Source organism: Manis javanica, chromosome 7 (assembly GCF_040802235.1).
Source record: "Manis javanica isolate MJ-LG chromosome 7, MJ_LKY, whole genome shotgun sequence".
NCBI classification, from domain to species: domain Eukaryota; kingdom Metazoa; phylum Chordata; class Mammalia; order Pholidota; family Manidae; genus Manis; species Manis javanica.
This window is the reverse complement of record NC_133162.1, coordinates 103,875,670-103,899,340: the sequence shown is the minus strand read 5'-3', so window position 1 is coordinate 103,899,340 and position 23,671 is coordinate 103,875,670. Positions and strand designations below refer to the sequence as shown.

The following is a 23,671-nucleotide window of genomic DNA, read 5'->3' as shown; positions in this document are numbered from 1 at the left end:
AACAATCCTTTTTTTCTTCAGGGTGTGCTATATCTGTCAGAGTCTAATTAGGAGATGGAAATCCCAGTATTTTGAATAAGAAAAGCTTAATACAAACAACTATTAACTTCAACCAGGGATTGGGGTAACAAGAGATTGACTAGTAAGAAGTATACAAGGAACTCAAAAGCAAACAGGAAAACCAGTTATAATGAGCGCCTCTTACCCTGCAAGTGAGATAGGGCACCTAAGGAAGAGGCCCCACCCCCAAGGCAGAGATCCTCACTTTGTTGGAGAGGGCACAGAAACCACTGTGGTGCTAGTTGGCCAAATATGCTAGGAATGTGTCCTCTGAGGTACCAGGTAAAGGTATTCATGGGGAGGTATCTTAACGGCGGCACTTTGCCACAACATCACCCAAGGGGCTGCCAGGGAAGGCTTGCTGGCCACTGTGTGCTTCTGCCATAGGAACAGGACACTGGAGAGGACACACAGCCTGGAAAAGCCCTCCCACAGAGCACACAGAATCAGGAACTAAAACCCTTTCCTCCAGCAATGTCTCTCCGTCACCCTCTACTGACAAAGCTTACCACTGTGCCAAAAGCAAAGGACAAATATTTAAGGGGCCCAGATCCAGTTTCACAGAGCAGGAAAAAGTGACAAATCTAGAGCTAAGAGGCTATAAATCAGTAACATCACTTGTGGTATGGTCAGATACATTCAGGAAATGCCATATAGATATATATATTTCCAGGGAAAGACAACTGTGTAGTATCCTCTGGCTGAGGACCTTAGGCAACTTTCACCAAAACAAGGATTTTAATTGGGGTTTTTCTTACCCTATAATTTGCCGAAAGCTGATTCTGAGTGTTTATACATCTATAATGCTAAGAATCCTTCTCAACTTTCCTGTGAATCCTCACCTTCCCCTTCAAAGCAAAACCCCTTCTTACCTTCCAGCTCACTCCTGTTTATTTTTTCTTCTTTTCCCATAACCACCTAAAAGTGCACAATCCCACGTAATGTTGTAATGAGTGATGCTCCCGTGGCTGATCACACACTAGTTCAGTGCCATTCTGATTATGCCTTGAAATGGTGACTAAGAATATCCTGGCTCTTTTTCCTTTTAGCAGAAAAATTACTCCCTCAGTATAAATCCTTCCAACTTTGTGCTAATTTTTTCATTTAGAAATCACCACTGTGAGCCTGATATTTACTGGATCCAATTCCTCCCTGCCTTGGGCCTTTAAGAAATGTGGCTCATTCCCACCTACCAAGCTCCACAACTATAGATGTGACAACCTATTAGCACCAGCAACTGCCACACCAAAGCACCTGGAACTAACCAAAGAATATAGCAGTTCACACCAGACATGAACCAGAACAGCCTAAGGCCACAGGAGATGCTGAAGAAAATCATGAAGAGGATCCAGGGACTACTCTTGTTGAGGAAGACTTCCCTGCCAAGTTCACCTCCAGGAACCACACAATGCAATTCAAAGGTAAGCTGATGTGTGTTCGAGTTCGGCTTTTTAGTACGCAGTCTATAACAATGTGATACTGACAAAGAAGCTGGTGCTAACGTGTTTTGAAAAGTACTATTTTTTATTTGTTTTAGGCAAAATTTGTAGCTCAGAAGTTGAGTGCTCACAAATGCCAAACCCTGCAGACAATGAATATAAATGCAGGTCCTGCCAAGAAGAGCTAGTCTCTACAACACCCTAATTCAGGTTTTCATGTTTGGGTTCAAGTAACAATGGTAATTAGAACATAGTAGTTACAAGACCAACCCCCTTGCTCAATCCAAGATAGGCCTTCTAAGTTATTTTGCCTCACAGACAGGTGGTCATGCTACAGTCAGGTTTCTTACTGTGCAGCCCCTGATTCACAAGGAGGACAGTGTAGCCATGGCTCCTGGATACAGGCACTGGGCATGTGTCTTATGAACAGAAGACGAGGTGGAGGATGGAGTCATGCTTTATGGTAAAGTGGCCAGAGAGGGTACAACATCAAAATCACATTTGTTGATAAGGATATACCTTTATTATTTGACGCTAGACTAGAAACTGGGTAAGGATTTTTTTAAAAAAATTAGTTGTCAACATTTGAAAAAGAGGGAGATTCCACATAAAAATCTGGGTTTCTGGTATCTCCTAAAAAATGGGAAACTTTGGTAACACTGACCCCTTTTCTGTGAGAGGATGTGGGCAGAACTGCAATATTTCCAGAATCTCTCACCTGGCCTTCATGTATCTCCATATCAATAGGTGTTTCCAAGGGGTAGAGAGAAGTAGCCATCTCCATATCAATAGGTGATTACAAGAGGGTGGGAAGCGAGTGGGCACCTGGATGGGAGAGGTTTGGTGGGAGTGTTTTTTGTAGCTGGGTTGCAAGAGACACAGGCAAGCAAGAATAGATGACTGCTTGTAAGCAATAAATGGAATTCTCCCACTTTATTTCTCCCTCTGACTGATTTCAGCTTCAAAGGTTTATTTGACCCAGGCTGGGTACATATTTCCCCCTGGAGTTACGGGGGATCTTGGCAGAAACAGAGTACAGAGGCATGGCTCTCCAATCTTCCACAGAACCTACACAGGCTACTTTACATTTTGTGTTAGCTGCCTAGAACTTCAGTTTAGTCATATACTGAAGGAATACAAGATTCAAGGAGGGCAAGTCGTGTTTGTTGCTTTTATTCATCGGTGTTTTTCAACATAGTACCTACCTAGTACCTAGTACCCATCAACCCTGCCAGCTAAATGCTAAGCACTCAACAACAAATAAATGATTGCATGGAGTCTACTAGAAACTGTATGTACCAACTCACTTTGTTCTTCATAACCATTTTGAAATATTTGCTCCCCATTTAACATACGAGGTTCAGAGAATAAGCTAACTACACTTCCAAAGCTCACCCAGCTAGTAAGTGATCACAGAATTTGATCTCAAGTTTCACTCCAAAGCAAAGGAGTGTGGAAAAGCTAGTCAGGGTATAGAAAAAGAGCTTCTAGTTAAAAAAAAAAAGCAATAGGCTGATTGCAAACACCTGGTTTCCCATATAGTTTTTGTTCCACATTTGTAAACACAAAGCAAATATTATAGGGTCACTGCTTCTCTCTTCTGTGAAACCCTTAAGAAACTTGCATCAAGAGAGTCAAAATTCACCTCCAATCTTCGGGTGGAGCTATTTCTGCTACAGAGATTAGCGACCATGCTTTAGCTAGGCAATTTGGAAGGAAAACCATTAAACTGAAATATAGCATGCCTTCAAGTTCAGGTCACAAGGACAAAAGGTCATGGTGGGTAGATGTCATCCCACTTAATGGCAAGGTGAATTGTTAGCCAAGGGGCAGAGCAGCAGAAAAGGCACTCAACAAACATCTTCAGGTTACACACCAAGACTGTAACTACACAAACAACTACTTAAGCTACTTACTTGACAAGAAAGAAGCTGCAATCTATTCAGTCTGAAGGCATCAGGGCAGCTCCATGAAGAGGGCAGAATTCTTGTAAACTCTAAAAATGTCTTTATCATATAGGGCTGTCAACCTATCAGTTAACACTGATGTTTGTTCTCCCTACCCCCACCCTCCAACATACACTAATCCACTCACCATCAGGTTCCTTATGCTATTGCTGGGAAGGAATTCAGTTCGGAGAGACCGCAAAGTCAGAGTGAAAGGTAAGGAAGCAAGAACAGTAGGGAATGGCAGCTGCCTTGCAGGCAGCAGAAAGCAAGGAAGAAAAGATGCATGAAAGGGAAGCTCACTGAATTCCTGCTTGGCATAGGGCATATCCCTTGCCAACTCCTAAAGCCAGGGTCACTTGGCATCCAGTGTCCACTTGGATCTGCACAGCATGGGAACTAAGTCCCTACCACCTCAGGTTTTGGGGGAGCCACAGAGCACTGTATGGAGTGAGACTATGTTCTAAGAACTTCCCAAAGGCAAAGAAAGGAGATTTTTTCAGGCAGGCTACTGAAGAGCATGATCGTACAGCTGCAGTCCTGTCCAGGTTACCCAGGTGAAAGGAACTTGCAAAGCCCAAATCAGAGCTATCAGTAGCCCCTCCCTAATTATCTGGAGTAGAACAGAAACACAGTGAACACATGAGCTTAAGTATGGAAAATAGAATGATATAGCAAAGTAACAAGTATGTTTAGCACTGGAAGAGCGCAGACACAAAACGTAGTAAGTTGAGCCATAAGAAGTCTTTATTTAAGGCAAAAAGTGCACACACACTCAAAGGAGAGTGCAGGCAACCTCAGAGAGAAGGTGTGCTTAAGGGTTTAGGATCTGGGTTTCACAGGGCCTTTTGGGTAGGGGTTAACATAAGGCATGATGTATACAGGTGATTCATAATTCCTTTGAAGTTTTGCCTTAAGAATAGGGTTATTTAGGTGACTGTGTTGATCTGGATCTTGTCATTCTTTGTCTATATAAGTTTATTTACACTTCAGAGGTCTAGCTTCAATCTTGGTCACAAAGTTACTTAATTGATTAAGGGGCTTGAAGAAGAGGAAGAACAACATAAGATTAAGTTAAAGAATAAACTGGGCCTTTTTAGCAGGCTAAGTAGATTTTACAACAGCCTGAACCTTGTCCCATTTCCCTGCTCTGCCTCATGGGGTAGGGCAGAGAAGTCCTTGATTGACAATCTCTGGCCTTGGAGGCTGATCTAATTGGTACAATGAAGACACCAGCTACGCTTTGATATATTTCTTTATCTGGGGAATTGTTTTTTATCTGGAGAATATATCTGGACATTCCAAGTCACTCTTGGCCTTTGAAACTTCAACTAATTAACTAATTAACTCTATGAGTCACTTCTGGCTCCTTGGTTTTATCTGGTTAACTCTTTGAGTCCCTTTTAGTGAGCTTTACTGGCTTTATTCTCTCTCCACCCAGTTTCATGTCTATCTTTCTCCCTAACACTATCATAGGATATAGTTTAATAAGATGAAATGACCCTTTGATATGTGTATCTCGCTGGACCACACTTCTAAAAGAGGGAACCAGTGTCTCTGCCTCCAGTGCCTTCTATGGTGATTGCATAAGGTAAACATGGTGCTATCTTCCCGTCCCATACCTCAAGCAGAAAGGCAAGAAAGGATTATTTTTGTGATCAATGTATTTGCTTGTGAACATTCACAGAAAGGTACAAAATCAAATCACATACAGGCATACAGATATGTATCTAAATTACTCTGTATTAGAATTTATCATAAAAGCAATAGGAAATCAGAACTTAATCTAAAACATTCAGGGACAATGGCCAGGATACAATGCCTTTGAGAGATCTAGCTACTGCCATGAAACAGGCTGAGCCTAGAACTTTGCTCCTTGAATTTAAATGTGCCCGAGAATCACCTGGAAATCCGGTTATTCTGTAGATACAGAGTCAGTGTGTCTCAAGATACTGCATTTCAAACAAGCTCCCAGGTGGCAATGATACTACCAGTTTGTTCATCCCCTTTGAGTAGCAAAGATGTAGGAACTCCAGCAGAGACCCATAACCACCTTACAGCCTACATGATGCTCCAAAGACCTGAGCTGCCTTGTCACAGAGGAAAGAGTTTGATGTGCTATGCTTTAGAATGGACATTCCTAAGGCACTTAACTTTTCTCTTTTATTCCATTAAAAATCTAAGTCTATCGCAGTCAACCCAGTGGATTGGTGTAGGAGGGACTCTCAAAAACAAATCTCAACCTCCTGCATGACCACCCCTTGTTTAGATGTCATAGCTGTAGTTATCTGGACTTGTGCACCCCAAGGTGCCTAATAAGGGTTTTATCCTCACTAGAAACAGATATCTGCTCCTGTAGCCTCTATCCTTGTCTTCCAGATCACATATTATAATTTCAAAGCTCTACAGGCTTTCTAAATAACCCTTGCAGGGAGTTCTAATATTTGGGGGTCATAGATTCCTAAAGGAGTCTGATAAAAGCTATGAACATTATTTCCCCCAAAATATACATAGATACTAAAGGTATTAACATTTCTGGTTTTCTATGGACTGTGCCTGAATCTATAATCTATAAATGGAAGCCTGCTCTGTCTTCTGGAAGACTTAAAGATACAGGTTAACCATTACACAGAACACTTTATTTTTAAAATACGAACCCTTTCCAACAAATACTCCAAGGGAGATACCAAGTCTCTGCCTCTGGAAAGTTACTGCAGATCATGAAATGCCTACAAATGGCATAAACTGTACTACACAGTGAGATGGAAAACGAATAAACTGAAAATTTCAAGATGAAGCCACCACCCTGGAAACAATAACCATGATTGGCATTCCTCCAGCCCACATTTTCTTAAAAGCGTGCCAGAAATAGTGGGACTTGTACTGGTTACCCACAGAAGGAAGGCAGGCCAGAGGAGTGGAAGAGAGAAAAACTAATTAAAAAGCAAATGGGGAGAAATTAGCTTGGAAAGGGCTCACTGAACTGCTGACAGAATAGCGTGCCAAGGTGAAAAACAAATGCTAAAGAGATTTGCCAGAATCCAAAAAGCATATGATCAGAATGTGAAATGAGGCCACAGCCAAATCCCAGTGACAAGTCAGAGAGAAAAGCAGTCAGAGGGACATTTGTGGAGATGGAGAAAGAAAAAGTTCCCTGGACAAAAGGGGAGCAGGCAGACTGGACTGAAGGAGAGAGCAGACTGAGGAGGAGAGTAGGCAGATCACTGCTGCAGAGAACACAATAGTGTCACCCCCCCACACACACATGCAGGAATGCACATAGCCACATGCTGAGGACAGTAAACATCTAACCCAATGCAACCTGATGCCCTCCTGAGAAAAGGAGGAGACCGACTGGAAATGAAAAAAAATGGGGCACCTCAACATCACAAATTGGCTTATGATGACCAACAAGAGCACCACCTGGTGTGTGGCCGGGATTGGTGGCACTTGCGGGACACTCCCTCCCAGCTCATTGTCCTGCTGCTGTCCCTTAGTGCAGGAAAGGCAGAGATCATCTCGTGCTCCTTTCACCTGAGACATCCATTGCAGAGACAAGCCATATCATCTGAGGGCTGGGCACACAGCAAAGAGACAGACTATGAATGGAGGTGCCTAAATACATCACTTTGAAACCAGCACTGTGTTAGAAAAGTCAGTTTCTTAAAACAAGAGGCTGGGGGGAGAACTGGGATTCCAGGGACAAGCATAAAGATGTACAACAGCATCCACCTTGGCCTGCACTTTCACGGAGAATATAAAGTCCTATTTGCTGCTCAAAGGCTCGTGAACTTCCCTGCAGGCCTCACTTCCTCCAACTGGGGCACCTGGACTGCGTGCCTGCTGCCTTCACAGAACTGACCTCTGGAGCCCAGCAGCTGTGGCCTTGCTAACTTCACAGTGGGAAGGCCCGAGGGTAGCTACTGTGGTCAGTGCTTGTGCTGGCCAGCTCCACTTCTAGACGTTGCTTATAGGAACTCGTTATTCCTGTCCATAACCCCAGAGAGGGAGGTGCCATCTCCACATAATGGATGAGGAAACCGGTCAGAGAAAATAACTCACTGCCCCAAGGTCACACCTCTGACGAGAGGCAAGGGCAAGACTCAAACGCAGTACTCTGAACTCGACCAGAGGTTTGCAAACTAATTTTTCCACTTTACTGAGATGTTTGTAATTCAGTTATTTTTATCATGATGCCCTTAAACCAAAAGAAACAATAAAAGCTCTGTTTACTAAGTAGTTAGGTCCAAACAACTTAACAGCAGTAGCTAAGTGGTGTCAGGCAGATGTAGCTATGTTTTCGCAAAATTTTGCACTATTCCACGGCTCCCGCGTGACTCTCCTGGGGCACCCAGGGCACCTCAGCAGATAGCTTGGACTCCAAAAACTACACCTTCTCACCTTCCTGCCTCCTGAGGAGGGAAAAGCACCCATACACAGTCATCACACCATATGTTCCTTCCAGTACACAGGTCACAGGAATGGGAAACAGAAATAATTTGCTAACAACTGCCTTTCAGCCATCAACAGTGTCTAAGACCCCAAACCTAAGGGCAGGCTTTTCCACCCAGCCCAAGACCCAAGCACATTTGCCCAACCTTATCTCCCATGACTCCCTCCCTACAGTAAACCAAGATTCCAGAGCAAGCTCCTGAGGTCCCCCCACCACTTCTGACCCTTCTCTCCAACCACTTCCTGCCCCCAGCTCCCAGGTATATCTGAGTTCCTCTTCTGGGAAGCCACTCCACCCACAGACATGTTTCAATCCTTCCTCTAGGTCACAATCCTCTAAACTTTGGGCTCTCTCCAGTCCTCTCCTTCTTGTCCACCTTCAGGTCCATATCCCCCATCCCTTTGGTCATGAACTTCTGCAGTGCTGAAGTGTCTTACTCACCTTGGCGACATCTTCAGAGACTATGCACAGTAAATGGTACACAGTCTTCCCTGAGTTTTAGTTAATAAAGAATGGAACAAGAGAAGTAAGGATTGCTTAAGGGACCCCTAGGATTATGGGATGAATGTAAAAGGAATGAGGCAGACTGATTGCACTAATGCCCCAATGAATGGTGTCCTTGTATCCATGCCCCTTGCAGTAAGACTCTGCACAGCAACTCCCATTGAGAAGAGTCTCCTTCCTTATCCTTTGAATCTGGACTGTTCTTACACCTTGCTTTGGCTGATAAAAGGCAGAAGTGATGGTTTACCAGTTCTGAACCTGGGTCTCACAAGGCATTCACTGCATGCTTCTGCTTACTTTCTTGGAACCACAAAAACAGTGTGGGCTAGCCTTCCGCGAGAGGGCAGACCACATGGAAGGGAACTCAGCTGTCCCAACTGACACCACCCAAGACCGGACTCAGCCAGTCAACCCCCCAACATATGGAAAGGCCAGCAGACTGACCACCTAGTCACCTGCGTGAAACCACCCTACCAGAAGGATCACCCACCTGGCCTGCAGATCTGCTGCAAGCCACCAAGTGCTGGGGCAGCTTGTCCTGTGGTAACAGTGAACTGACAATGAATGAAGAGTCTAACATATGGCAGTGACGTCCCTACAGGGCAGGGCTGTGAGCTTCTCTTCTGTGCCTTTTACAGAACCAGCGCTGTAAAGCACAGTGTGGCAACATGTTAAGAGGTGTATCATGATCTGCTGTGTCTGAAGTCAGAGTGGATTCATTGGCACCTTCACCAGTGACACATCCCATGTGTTCTGATAAGCTTCCTTTAGGAGGAAAGGAATGCAAGCAAAGGACCAAGGACCTGTTTCCCATAATACTGCCGAGCAGCCAGTGATCACAGTCACAGTGAGCACTTCCTGACTGCCTAGTGTATCCACCCTCCATGCACACCACCTGCCTGAGAACCAGTTCTCAACCAATCTCAGGACAATTTCTGGTGATGACATCAAATTCTTTGGGAAAGAGCAAGGCACAGAAATCCTATTCTACGTCATGACCCACTCTTTCCCTGCAACTCTCCAAGTGTTTCCCCTTCAGCCAACAGAAGGCCTCATTTGGTGCTCAGCATTGAGGATACAAAAGACAGGTCTTCTGCCCTCAAAGAACTCAGTCTGGGGAAGTGAAAGACCTCTTCTCTCAGCAGAGGTCCAGGCTTATTCCTTCTGACCTTAAAAGTCTGAAATCCACAGGAAGCAGTGAGCCCCAGCGCTTGCCTTCTAAAAGGAAAATGTACTAGCAACCAAACTGTCTTGGGAAGCAGCGGCACTGTACTGTAGGAAGCTCCCCACTCAACTGTACTTCTTATATAAAACAGTCTAATAAATGTGATTGCTGAGGGTTCCAGCTGCACTGGGGGCTGACATGGTGTCTCTGTGATGGATTTCCTCTTGAGGGTGGCTTTCAGCTCAGTTTCCAGCCACCAACACTTACTTTCCCTTACACTCTCCCAGGTAAGTCTCATCTAGTGAATTATTAAGCTTTCTGCAAGCCTCAGTTTCACATACATAAAATAGAGAATCCAGTGACAGTGACTGAGACAATGTAACATGAGAGTCCTGTCTTGGCACAGTTCCAGGCACCTATCAGTGCTCAAAAAAAGCTTTCTTTTCAGCTACAAAAACACAGTTTTGACTCTACACTACACACACACATACACACACACACACACACACACACACACACACACAAAACTACCCATCCCCTTCTGCCCAATAGAATATAATAACAGTTACAGCATAAAGTCCTAAAAGTCATATCCCCAAATCATAGATATTCATTCAACTTTTACCCAACACCACACTGGGCATAATCCACCTGGGGCCCCTGAGGATCCTACCTGGGGACATTTATCTTCTTAGAAGAGATAACAACCTCCTTACACAATCCCTTGAATAGCTAACAAGAAAACAAACCAGTGGGGTCCTAGGAAACACCACCCCATTATCCTACTGACATCAGCCTTCTGCCAAGCCCACACTGGCCTTACTTGTTGGCAAAAGCACCTCTGTGTTAAGCAAGACTCCATAACTCCAGTCCACTCAGCCGGCCCCTACCTACCTACCACAGGAGTCACACCACCCCACACCCCCAGCTCTAGAGCCCTCACCCCTACCACCCCATGCCCACCTCCCTCATTCACTGAGGACCTGGGAAGTCCCTAGTTAAAGAGCATAAATGGCAAAGAGCAGCATAAAAAACAATGCCAAATCTGTCTTCATTGATCACCTTCCTATACTGGGTGTGAAACTCTCGGGAAAATAGCTGGGGAATGCATCATATTACCTGCTTACACAAGGAGACCTGGGTCTCTCTAGTATGCTTCAGATCCCAGGACTATTTCCTCATCAAGCTTTAATTTTCCTGCAGGATATTCACAGTAAATTTTTTAGATCATGAAGCTGCCTCAACCAACAGAAAAACCTGGGCTCCATGCTAAGTAGTAACATCATGGTTGTGTTCTCAGTTGTCAAGTGGTTCTGAGCTATTTCACCTTCACGTTTCTTCTCTGCATTCCCTCTATCCTGGAAGTGTATTGGACTGCAACAGGGAATTTCCCACTCGAAACCTGAAAATCAAGTTTGGGCTTACCGGATCTCCATGTGAACAAGCTTCAGACTTATCCATCTTTTACCTACTGACTCCTCTGTAACAACTATAATGTCCAGGCTTGGTGCTATGAATTCGGCTAAACCAAATGAAGCTGGTCAGATTTGGACCTTGTTCCTTATTTCTGCTGATCTCACTGCAACAAATCAAACATAAGGTGAGGGCAAAATGTTACTTAGTACAAGACACCAATTCCACAAGCTTCTCTCGCAGAATAGCTGAAAGATGATGGAGCCTGTTGGAATCCATCAGCTTCCTTGAACACTTAAAATAATGCCTCTCTAAGGTCACCATCTAAAACGGAAAAGCACATAACCAAGTCCTTTGGAATCAAATACACATTAAACAAATCCAAGTAGTGAGACTTGGGAGTGTGTCCTTTTAAATCTTCTGTTCTAAGATGAGAGGCTGAGTATTAGGTGTTAGCTCAGGTCCCAGCTGAGCCCTAAACCTAACCCTGGCAGACTTCTACCTGTCATGTGATCCACAGTGTGAAAGCTAAGAATGGGGGGAATGAATGAGTGGGTGATCTTAGAATCTTCAAGGATTCGAGCTGTGAGGGAGCCTGAGCCAATATTTGTGTTTGAATATTTTTTAAACAAATGAAGTATGCCTTAAAGTGGGAAGGAGTCTGCCCCTGGTCACCCAGACTTAATGCTTCTAAAGCCAGCCCAATGTCTGATCAGACAAAATGGCATTTCATCACTTGGGCTACCCCCTGTACTGACCTTCAATCCCACCCCTAATCCAATTTGATGCCAGCCTGTCACGTGGCTGCCTTTCTTTCCTCCTCAGAGTGAGGGGGGTACACAGAGCAATGCTTTCACGCAAGTCAGCAGCAAACTCTCTGGAAATAAAATGGAAATATTAAAAGACCTGTCCAGATAGAGCCCTTCCAAAGAGCAAAACAGTATCTTGATGTCAAGAAGATGAGTCAAATATTTCACAAAAGCATCAGCTTCAACGAATCAGCATTCTACTCCAAGCGGAGCTCAGCATTCAAACCGGTCCATTTACCACCATCACTCAAGAAATGCCAAGTCTCAAAGTCTTATTGACATCTTCCCATTCCCTGGAAAATACTAGTTTGATATATCACAATTGAATAATAAAGGAGAATTTCCAGAGAAATTTGACAAGACAGGAGCAGACTGCAAGAATGGAGAAACCCAGGTCTTCCCCATGATTTTCCATGTAAAACCAGATCCTTCACTTTTGAGAAAGTTGGAGATGCTCCAAATTTCCAGAAAACTCTTGCTTTACATTCTTTCAACATTGGGCAAGAGGTAGCTCAGGAATTAAGTTAATCATTCTGTCACAAGTTAATCAGAGGTTTTTGGTTGCTGTACAAAGAGGCCAATCCCATACACACAGACACAAAAGAGAAAGAGGAACACAAGTGACCACCAGGGGCAAAGGGTTGCACGCCAGGTCTTGGTCCTTCCATGCACACGGCCTACACCAAGCTGATGCAATTGAGACCACCAGGCACCCTACTCTTAAGAAACTGTGGATGCTGACACTGATCACAAGAGTGGGGCCTTTCCTTATTGATGCTGTTATTTTCACCAGAGGCTGAGAGTAGGATAAAGTTTTATTAAATAAAGAATGCAGGAGATTGCATTAAAGATGGAGGCATGATGGGTGAGACAGAGACCTCCTCCTAAAACCACATATAATACGAAAACATAATTAATACAACTAACCCTGAAAGAGCAACAGGAAAGAAGGCTGAACCAGACTGCATACACCTGGAGAAAAGAGCAGATCTCACAGAACAGGGTAATGTACCAAAGCTGTGACCAGGCAGGACCAAAGCCCTTCCCCCACCCCAGCTCACCGGGAGGAAGAGAAACAGAGCTGGGAGGGAGTGGAGGCCTGGGACTGCTGAACACCTAGCTCTGGAGATGGGCTCTGGGAGCACAAACCTGCATTGCATGGTGGTCTGGTGATTAATGGGTTGGAAAGCTAAGACAGGTGGAATACCTGGAGAGACGGAGATTTCAGCTGCTTGTGGAAAACAGGAATTCATATCTGGCTTATCTGGGTGGGCAGAGAGAATTCCTAACAGCGAGAGGGCTGCTAAAGGGGCAAGGATTGTACAGAGCTTACTGCTCAGGAAAAAAGACAGGTAGACAAAATTGTCTGGGTGCACTCTGCCCAGCAGGTTGGTGTGGATAAAATGAGAGTTTCGGTGGCCAGGATTCTCACCTGGCCATGGTTGACTAGCACATTGCACACCTGTGGGCAATACATGGCTGTTGACGCTATAAAAAGAGCTCTGCCCAGTGCTCTGCGCATGACATGGTGGCAGGGATGCAAGGCTGCAGGAGAGCAGAGCAGAGGCTGGAGTGGTGGCAGCACTGAGGACAGAGGCCCAGAGGATGGCTGTACAGGACAACTGTGCAGAGAGGCCCGGAGGACAGCTGTGCAGAATGGCTGTGCGGACAGAGGGGCCCAGAGGATGGTTGTAAGGACAGAGGGGCCCAGAGGCAGAGACCAGCTTGATGCATGCAGACTCGCTCTGAGTGAATGGGATTTTAGTGATGGACCTGCTACCTAATAAAGTTGCGTATAACCCTTTCACCCCAAGAATGTATTGCTATCATTTTCTTTGGTCACACTGAGTCCATAGTGAACTTACCCAGGGCTGAAACCCATTGGCAAGACAGTTGGGAACTTAAACAATCTTCAGGTGCTCTATCCCCCTGGCTGGCTATGCAGCTTCAAGGCCCCCCACGATGATATGCAGCCTGCTGTGTCTTCCTTCTGGCTAGCCTGCACCTGGCTTGTAAACCGACAGCCCCTGGCATGAGGCCAGCCAGAGGGAAGCCCTGCCTACAGCAGCTACAAACACAAAGCACAGAGGCTTACACCTGTGTGTTCAGCCCACTGGTTCTGTCAGTGGAGACAGGCATAGCAGCCAGGGAACAGGAAACAGCTCTATCCTTCCCCCAGGCACCAGCACCAATGCCCCTGCAACCCCTAACATCACTCCAGGATCTGAGCAGCTACAGAGAACAGAGGTTCTGGGCACGAGAGGGTGCCACATACAAATATGAAATGTCAAAGGAACCTAATTCAAAGCAAAATCTCAACAACAGAGAAAGGACCGAGTGACACTGAATTAATAAATATTCCTGAAAGAGATTTCAACATAAAAATCAAAAACATGCTCACAGAGGTACAGAAATATTCAAGAACTCAGGAATGAATTTAGGACAGAGATCCAATCATTAAAGAGCACAATGGAGAGTATTAAAAGCAGATTAGATACAGTGGAGGAGATGATAAATGAAATGGAAACTAGGGAAGAGCAATACAAAGAAGAAAAGGCACAGAGAGAAAAAAGGATATCTAGGAATGAAAGAATACTGAGAGAACTGTGTGACAAATCCAAATGGAACAATATTCATATTATAGGGGTACCAGAAGAAGAAAAGAGAGAAAAAGGGATAGAAAGTGGTTTTGAGGAAGTAATTGCTGAAAACTTCCCCAGTCTGGGGAAGGAGATAGTCTCTTAGGCCATGGAGGCCCACAGATCTCCCAACACAAGGAACCCAAGGAGGACAACACTAAGACATATAATAATTAAAATGGCAAAGATCAAGAATAAGGACAGACTATTAAAAGCAGCCAAAGAGAGAAATAAGATCACATACAAAGGAAAATCCATGAGGCTATCATCAGACTTGTTAGCAGAAACCTTACAGGCCAGAAGGGAATGGAATGATATATTTAATGCAACGAAGCAGAAGGGCCTCAAACCAAGATTACTTTATCTGGCAAGATTATCATTTAAATTTAAAGGAGGGATTAAACAATTTCCAGATACACAAAAGCTGAGAGAATTTAGCTCCCACAAACCACGTCTACAGTGTACTTTGGAGGGACTGCTATAGATGGAAATGTTCCTAATATTAAACAGCTGTCACCAGAGGTAATAAAAAGGGATAGGAAAAAAAGAGTACAAAGGGGAGGAGCCAAGATGGCGGCATGAATAGGGCAGCAGAAATCTCCTCTCAAAACCATATATATTTTTGAAAATACAACAAATACAACTATACCTAAAAGAGAGACCAGTGGATACAGTACAACTGCCAGGCTACATCTATATTTGTGAGAACTCAGCATCTCATGAAGGGGGTAAGATACAAGCGGCGGCACGATGGGACCCAAGCACTCCCTCAACCCCAGCTCTGAGGTGGGAGGAAAGGAGTTGGAGCAAAGAGGGAGTGGAAGCCCAGGACTGCTAAATAGTAATCTGCTCTAGTAATCTGCACTGGGAGCACAGACACACACTGAATAGTGTGCTGGATATGAGAGAAACGGAAAAGTAAAATCTGCAAATGGGTCCTTGCAGCCGGCTCCCCTGGGACAAAAGAAAAGCGAGTGCTTTTTGAAAATCTTAAAGGGACAGGGGCCTCACAGCTGGACGATAGAGTTCCAGCACACTCAACCCAGCAGTCTGAGAATTTTGAGGAACTTCAGGAACCCCAGCCCCCTGGGTGGTAATGCACCCCTGAAGACCCTCACAGCAATAGGCAGCCTGCCAGTCATTTCCTTGGCTGGCGCAGCTCTGACACAGCGGCTGAGCAGCCAGAGAGTGGCACGCATGCCCACGGCAGCAGAATGGCTGGAGAGCGGCATGTGTACCTGTGGCGGCCAGGCAGGCAGACAGCGACCATGTGCGCCCACGGCAGCTGGGTGTGCCTGCAGCAGCAGGACAGTCTGAGACTGGCCACACCCACGTGCATAGGCAGAGCAGCCAGAGAGGAGCCACGCCCATAGGAACCACTCAGAATTTCCTCCCAGTGTGCAGCAACCAGGCCAGACCCAGAGGCCGCCACCAGCACGCAGCTACCTGGCACACGCAGAGGAAACCAGGGCAAGGTGTGAAGGGGTGCTGTTCTCACAGGAGAGCACACCCGATGCACCTGCCACTCCCAGCAGGGCTCCGGGCAATCCTGATGGCAACCCCACCCACGGCAGCTAGGGGATTAATCTGGAGACTACTCCAGGTGTCCGGGTAAATCACACAGGCAGGGGAGAAGGGCAAGGTGACCAAGAAGCAGAAATGGACTTTGTTCTCCCAGCTAAAACATGCACTACCTGCTAAAACATGCACTACCTGCTTACAGCTACCTCTATCGCCATGAAAAGGCAGAAGAATTTGGTCTTGTCCAGAATTACTGAGACAACCCCTGAGAGAGGGCCTGGGGAGATAGATTTAACCAACCTTCCTGAAAACGAATACAAAATAAAGGTCATAACCATGCTGATTGAGCTGCAGAGAAATATGCAAGAGCTAAAGGATCAAGTTGGGAGGGAGAATACAGAAATAAAAAAAATCTCTGGAAGGACTTAAGAGAAGACTGGATGAGATGCAAGAGGCCATTAACAGAATAGAAATCAGAGAACAGGAACACAGAGAAGCTGAAGCAGAGAGAGAAAAAAGGACCTCCAGGAATGAAACGATATTAATAGAACTGTCTGACAAATCCAAATGGAACAATATTTGCATTATAGGAGTACCAGAAGAAGAAGAGACAGAAAAAGGACAGAAAGTGTCTTTGAAGAAATAATTGCTGAAAACTTCCTGAAACTGGGGGAGGAAATAGTCTCTCAGAACATGGAAGCCCACAAAACTCCCAACACAAGAGACCCAAGGAGTACAACACCAAGACATATAATAATAAGAATGGCAAATATTAAAGACAAGGACAGAGTATTAAAGGGAGCCAGAGAGAGAAAAAAGGTCACCTACAAAGGAAAACCCATCAGGCTATCATCAGACTTCTCAACAGAAACCTTACAGGCCACAAGAGAATGGCATGACATTTTTAATGCAATGAAACAGAAGGGCCTTGAACCAAGAATACTGTATCCCGCACGATTATCATTTAAATGCAAACGAGGGATTAAACAATTCCCAGACAAGCAAAACTTGAGGGAATTTGCCTCCCACAAACAACCTCTACAGGATATTTCAGAGGAACTGCTCTAGATGGGAGCACTCCTAAGGCTAAATAGATGTCACCAGAGAAAAGAAAATCACAACAAAGGAAGCAGACCAACCAAATACTAACCAAAGGCAAAAAATAAAATCAACTACTCACAAAAGCAGTCAAAGGAAACACAAAAGAGTATAGAATAAAAAACCTAACATATAAAGAATGGAGGAGAAGGAATAAAAACGGAGAGAAATAAAGAATCATCAGACTGTGTTTATAATAGCTTAATGAGAGAGTTAAGTTAGACAGTTAGAGAGTAAAGAAGCTACCCTTGAACCTTTGGTAACCATGAATCTAAAGCCTGCAATGGCAATAGGGTACATATCTCTCGATTATCACCTTAAATGTAAATGGACTGAATGCACCAATCAAAGAGACACAGAAACAGAATGGATAAAAAAGAAAGACCCATCTACATGCTGCTTACAAGAGACTCACATCAAACCCAAAGACATACACACACTAAAAGTCAAGGGATGGAAAAAGATATTTCATGCAAACAATAGGGAGAAAAAAGCAGGTATTGCAGTACTTGTATCAGACAAAATGGACTTCAAAACAAAGAAAGTAACAAGAGATAGAGAAGGACATTACATAATGATAAAGGGGTCAGTCTATAATGATAACCATTATAAGTATCTATGCACACAACACAGGAGCACCAAACATGTGTGAAACAAATATGAACAGAATTAAAGGAGGAAATAGAATGCAATGCATTTATTTTAGGAGACTTCAACACACCACTCACTCCAAAGGACAGATCAACCAGACAGAAAAAAAGTAAGGACACAGAGGCACTGAACAACACACTAGAACAGATGGACCTAACAGACATCTACAGAACTCTACACCCAAAGGCAGCAGGATACATATTCTCTTCAAGTGCACATGGAACATTTTCCAGAATAGACCACATAAGAGGCCACAAAAAGAGCCTCAGTAAATTCAAAAAGACTGAAATTCTACCAACCAACTTCTCACACCACAAAGGCATAAAACTAGAAATAAATTGTACAAAGAAAGTAAAAAGGCTCACAAACACATGGAGGCTTAACAACATGCTCCTAAATAATCAATGGATCAATGGCCAAATTAAAACAGAGATCAAGCAATATATGGAGACAAAAGACAACAACAGCACAAAGCCCCAACTTCTGTGAGATGCAGCGAAGGCAGTTCTAAGAGGAAAATATATAGCAATCCAGGCCTATTTAATAAAGGAAGAACAATCCCAAATTAATAGTCTAAAGTCACAATTATTGAAACTGGAAAAAGAAGAACAAATGAGGCCTAAAGTCAGCAGAAGGAGGGACATAATAAATATCAGAGAAAAAATAAATAAAATTGAGAAGAATAAAACAATAGGAAAAAAATCAATGAAACCAAGAGCTGGCTCTTTGAGAAAATAAACAAAATAAATAAGCCCCTAGCCAGACTAATTAAAAGAAAAAGAGAATCTACACACATCAACAGAATCATAAATGTGAAAGGAAAAATCATGACGGACCCCACAGAAATACAAAAAATTATTATAGAATACTATGAAAATCTATATGCTAACAAGCTGGAAAATCTAGAAGAAATGAACAACTTCCTAGAAAAATACAACCTTCCAAGATTGACCAAGGAAGAAACAGAAAATCTAAACAGACCAAACCAGCAAAGAAATTGAATCGATAATCAAAAAACTACTTAAGAACAGAAAGCCTGGGAAAGATGGATTCACCGCTGAATTTTATCAGACATATAGAGAAGACACAATACCCATTCTCCTTAAAGTTTTCCAAAAAATAGAAGAGGAGAGAATACTTTGAAACTCATTTTATGAAGCCAGCATCACTCTAATACCAAAACCAGGAAAAGACACCACAAAAAAAAATAAATTACAGACCAATATCCCTGATGAACATAGATGCAAAAATACTCAACAAAATATTAGCAAACCAAATTCAAAAATACATCAAGAGGATCATACACCATGATCAAGTGGGATTCATCTCAGGGATGCAATGATGGTACAACATTCAAAAATCCATCAACATCATCCATGACATCATCAAAAAGAAAGACACAAACCACATGATCATCTCCATAGACGCTGAAAAAGCATTTGACAAAATTCAATATCCATTCATGACAAAAACTCTTAACAAAATGGGTATAGAGGGCAAGTACCTCAACATAATAAAGGCCATATAAGACAAACCCAGAGCCAACATCATACTTAACAGCGAGAAGCTGAAAGCTTTTCCTCTAAGATCGGGAACAAGACAGGGATGCCCACTCTCCCCACTTTTATTCAACATAGTACTGGAGGTCCTGGTCACAGCAATCAGACAAAACAAAGAAGTACAAGGCATCCAGATTTTGGTAAAGAAGAAGTCAAACTGTCACTATTTGTAGATGACATGATATTGTACATAAAAAACCCTAAAGACTCCATCCAAAACTACTAGACTAAAATCTGAATTCAGCAAAGTTACAGGATACAAAATTAATACACAGAAATCTGTTGCATTCCTATACACTAACGATGAGCTAGCAGAAAGAGAAATCAGTTAAACAATTCCATTCACAATTGCATCAAAAAGAATAAAATACATAGGAATAAACCTAACCAAGGAAGTGAAAGACCTATACCCTGAAAACTACAAGACACTCCTAAGAGAAACTAAAGAGGACACTAACAAGTAGAAACTCATCTTGGCCAGGAAGAATTAATATTGTCAAAATGGCCATCCTACCTTAAGCAATCTACAGAGTCAATGCAATCCCTATCAAAATACCTACAGCATTCTTCAATGAACTGGAACAAAGAGTTCTAAAATTCATATGGAACCACAAAAGACCCCAAATAGCCAAAGCAATCCTGAGAAGGAAGAATAGAGCAAGGGGGATCTCACTACCCAACTTCAAGCTCTAATACAAAGCCACAGTAATCAAGACAATTTCGTACAGGCACAAGAACAGATCCATAGACCAGTGGAACAGAATAGGGAGTCCAGATATTAACCCAAATGTATATGGTCAATTAATATATGATAAAGGAGCCATGGATACACAATGGGGAAATGACAGCCTCTTCAACAGCTGGTGTTGGCAAAACTGGACAGCTACATGTAACAGAATGAAAGTGGACTACTGTCTAATGCCATACACAAAAGTAAACTCAAAATGGATCAAAGACCTGAATGTAAGTCATAAAACCATAAAACTCTTAGAAAACAATATAGGCAAAAATCTCTTGGACATAAACATGAGCAACTTCTTCATGAACATATCTCCCGGGCAAGGGAAACAAATGAAAAAATTAACAAGTAGGACTATATCAAACTAAAAAGCTTCTGTACAGCTAAGGACACCATCACTAGACCAAAAAGGCATCCTACAGTATGGGAGAATATATTCATAAATGACATATCTGGTAAGGGGTTGACATTCAAAATATATAAAGAGCTAACACACCTCAACAAACAAAAAGCAAATAATCCAATTAAAAAATGGGCAGAGGATCTGAAAAGACACTTCTCCAAAGAAGAAATTCAGATGGCCAACAGGCACATGAAAAGATGTTCCATATCGCTAATCATCAGGGACATGCAAATTAAAACCACAATGAGATATCACCACACCAGTTAGGATAACCAACATCCAAAAGACAAACCACAACAAATGTTGGCGAGGATGTGGAGAAAGGGGAACCCTCCTATACTGCTGGTGGGAATGTAAATTAGTGCAACCATTGCAGAAAGCAGTATGGAGGTTCCTCAAAAAACTCAAAATAGAAATACCATTTGACCCAAGAATTCCACTCCTAGCAATTTACCCTAAGAATGCAGGAGCCCAGTTTCAAAAAGACATATGCACCCCTATGTTTATCGCAGCACTATTTACAATAGCCAAGAAATGGAAGCAACCTAAGTGTCCATCAGTAGATGAATGGATAAAGAAGATGTGGTATATATACACAATGGAATATTATTCAACCATAAGAAGAAAACATATCCTACTATTTGCAACAACATGGATGGAGCTAGAGGGTATTATGCTCAGTGAAATAAGCCAGGCAGAGAAAAACAAGTATCAAATGATTTCACTTATTTGTGGAGTATAAGAACAAAGAAAAAACTGAAGGAACAAAACAGCAGCAGACTCTCAGAAGCCAAGAATGGACTAACAGTTACCAAAGGGAAAGGGACTGGGGAGGATGGATGGGAAGGGAGGGATAAGGGGGAAAATGGGACATTACAATTAGCACAGATAATGTGGGGTTGGGGGCACGGGGAAGGCAGTACAACACAGAGAAGACAAGTAGTGACTCTATAGCATCTTACTATGCTGATGGACAGTGACTATAATGGGGTATGTGGTGGGGACCTGATAATGGGGGGAGTCTAGTAACCATAATGTTGCTCATGTAACTGTACATTAATGATAACAAAATAAAAAAATAGTCATAATAATAAAAGTATAAAAAATAAAAATAAAATAAAAGCCCAGCCAGGGAACACCAAATAGATTTAGAGAGTTAATGTTTATTAAATTCTTGCATCCTGCCGACAGTGAGTTTCATGGCTTACTTAGGGTCTGGTGAAGGCCCTGTCTCAGTTCTGTTTCCTTAGATATTTCATATACAAGTAATGTAAGTTCTTCCTTCACTTTTATCCCCAAATGACAAAGACTTTGGTTGTCTCTGTTATTTGTATTACAAATACTAGAGCCTGTAAAACTGCACCCTTTTGCTTGCTGGGAGTAAAGGCATTTCCACTTCCTGGTTGACTGGTATGCTACTTAAAATGTTCCTGAATAATTAATCAGCCACCCTCTTCGCTGCTGATACTAAGCTAAGTCTGGCTGGTGACTTAATCATCAACGACTCTCTCTCTCCCGTGAGCACTGAACTCCCAAGGAAGTCAGCATGGTCCAATACAGTGTTTTTCTGAGTGTGGTACATCTACCCTATGGTGCACATACTCTATAGACACACTCTTCCTATTCAAATAGTTAAGCTGTTTTTTTTTTTTAACATGCACAAGCACACCAAATCCCTAAGTTTCTGTATATTGTCAATTAGGATGAGGTCAAATTAAAATACATGAGTTGACTTCAAATAAATCTGAAGACAAGTATATTAAGTAGCTAGTACAATTGGATGATGTGGATATGATAAAAACTGTGCCTGAAGTCTGGAAAATACTGGTCCACTTAAAAAAAAAAAGAAAGAAAGTAAATTAGGCCCTATATCAGAAAGTGCCAGTTCTCAGCGCTGATATGCTGTGTTCTTGGGCCTCCTACACTCATCTCCCCGAGATAGGCCTCACCAGAACGACAGCGACAGAGCTGACAGGGTTAGGGCAGTGTGACAAATGTGAATCTTTTGAAATGGTACCCAAGATCTTTTCACCTCCAAACAGGAATGGCCACTGTCCAGCTAAGACCCTGAACCTTACTGAGCTTTGACACACAAAGCAACAAAGCAATGTAGTAAAAGCTAATCCCACTCTTAAACCTTCCCCAACCCGAGGAAAACCATTTTACCAAGCCTGCAGGCACTGACCTCCTGATGTCTACATGGTGGCAGGCAGGTGGCAGGCAATGGCAAAGCACAAACAATACACATCACTGCAGCCTGGTGTCAGACCTGACAACTGTGCTGAAGATTCCCAGGAAGGCAGCGCTTTCTAAGGGTCATTCATTAGGCTCTTCAAAATCACTTCTGAGCCTGGCAGAAGCCCACGATCAGCATCTCGGTAACAACTGTCTTTTCTTACCCTGTTAGCATCATGCTGAAGCTTGCTGTGTGCCTTGAGAAGGCAAGCTTGATATGGAGGCTGCAAGGGAACGTCTGGCTGGCTCACTAGGTGGAGAAGGAAGATAACCAGGCCACCATAACCTCAGGTGGGCAAGTTAGGTTTCCTGACAGACCAATTGCCTCATGTTATATATGATTCATAAATAATTGCCCCCTGTGATGGGTAGAATGAGTTGTGCATGGAATTAAGTACCATAACCACGTAAGGTAATGTTTACAGGGTCTAGGAGTTAGAACCTGAAATCTTTGGAGGGCATCATTCAGCCTACTACAAACCCACTTCAGATCTGTGACCTCCGGAACCACAAGATAAATGTGTGTTGCTATAAGCCACCAAATGTAATTAGTTACAGCAGCAATAGGAAACTAATATGGCCCCTCTCCCCCAGATGTGTGCTACAGATCAGGAGAAGGCCTGGTTGAGAGGAAAGAGCAAGCTCATCCTACTATTCATAGCAGCAACCTGGGGTCCTTAGCATCTACCCGTGCTAGGCCTCTTGCCCATTACATGTGGAAGAATGCCAAGGTTCAGCAGAGAGAGGTCATTAGAAGCTTCAGAACTCACCCTTCTCTCTTTCTGCTCACCTTTCATGAGTTGCTTAAATACACTTTATGGTAACTCATAAAGCAAAGCTTAGGAGAAAAAAAACTGACATTCATTTCAGGAAATTCTACTTAATAATAATGAATACACTCCATCCACAAATGTCAAAGGGTTTGCCACAAAGCCAATAATCGCTACCACAAATATGAGACAATGTTAAGACCCTAAAGGACCATATTGCTCAATTAGCAACAGCCTCTTCAGGTAGCATATTCCAGAGAAGAACAT

At 43.2% G+C, this 23,671-nt stretch overlaps 1 protein-coding gene across 5 annotated transcripts in view; it reads right to left on the bottom strand.

Moving 5' to 3' along the window:
- Window positions 1-23,671, bottom strand: part of MGAT5 (alpha-1,6-mannosylglycoprotein 6-beta-N-acetylglucosaminyltransferase) — a 362,412-nt gene that overhangs the window by 258,148 nt on the left and 80,593 nt on the right. For 3 of the 5 annotated variants that reach the window (XM_037017057.2, XM_037017059.2, XM_073241356.1), the window contains one exon: window positions 10,993-11,146. The exons of the other annotated variants lie outside the window; for them this stretch is intronic. The gene's annotated coding sequence lies outside the window, so the exon portion shown is untranslated. The remainder of the gene's footprint in view (window positions 1-10,992; window positions 11,147-23,671) is intronic. 5 annotated transcript variants of the gene reach the window in all.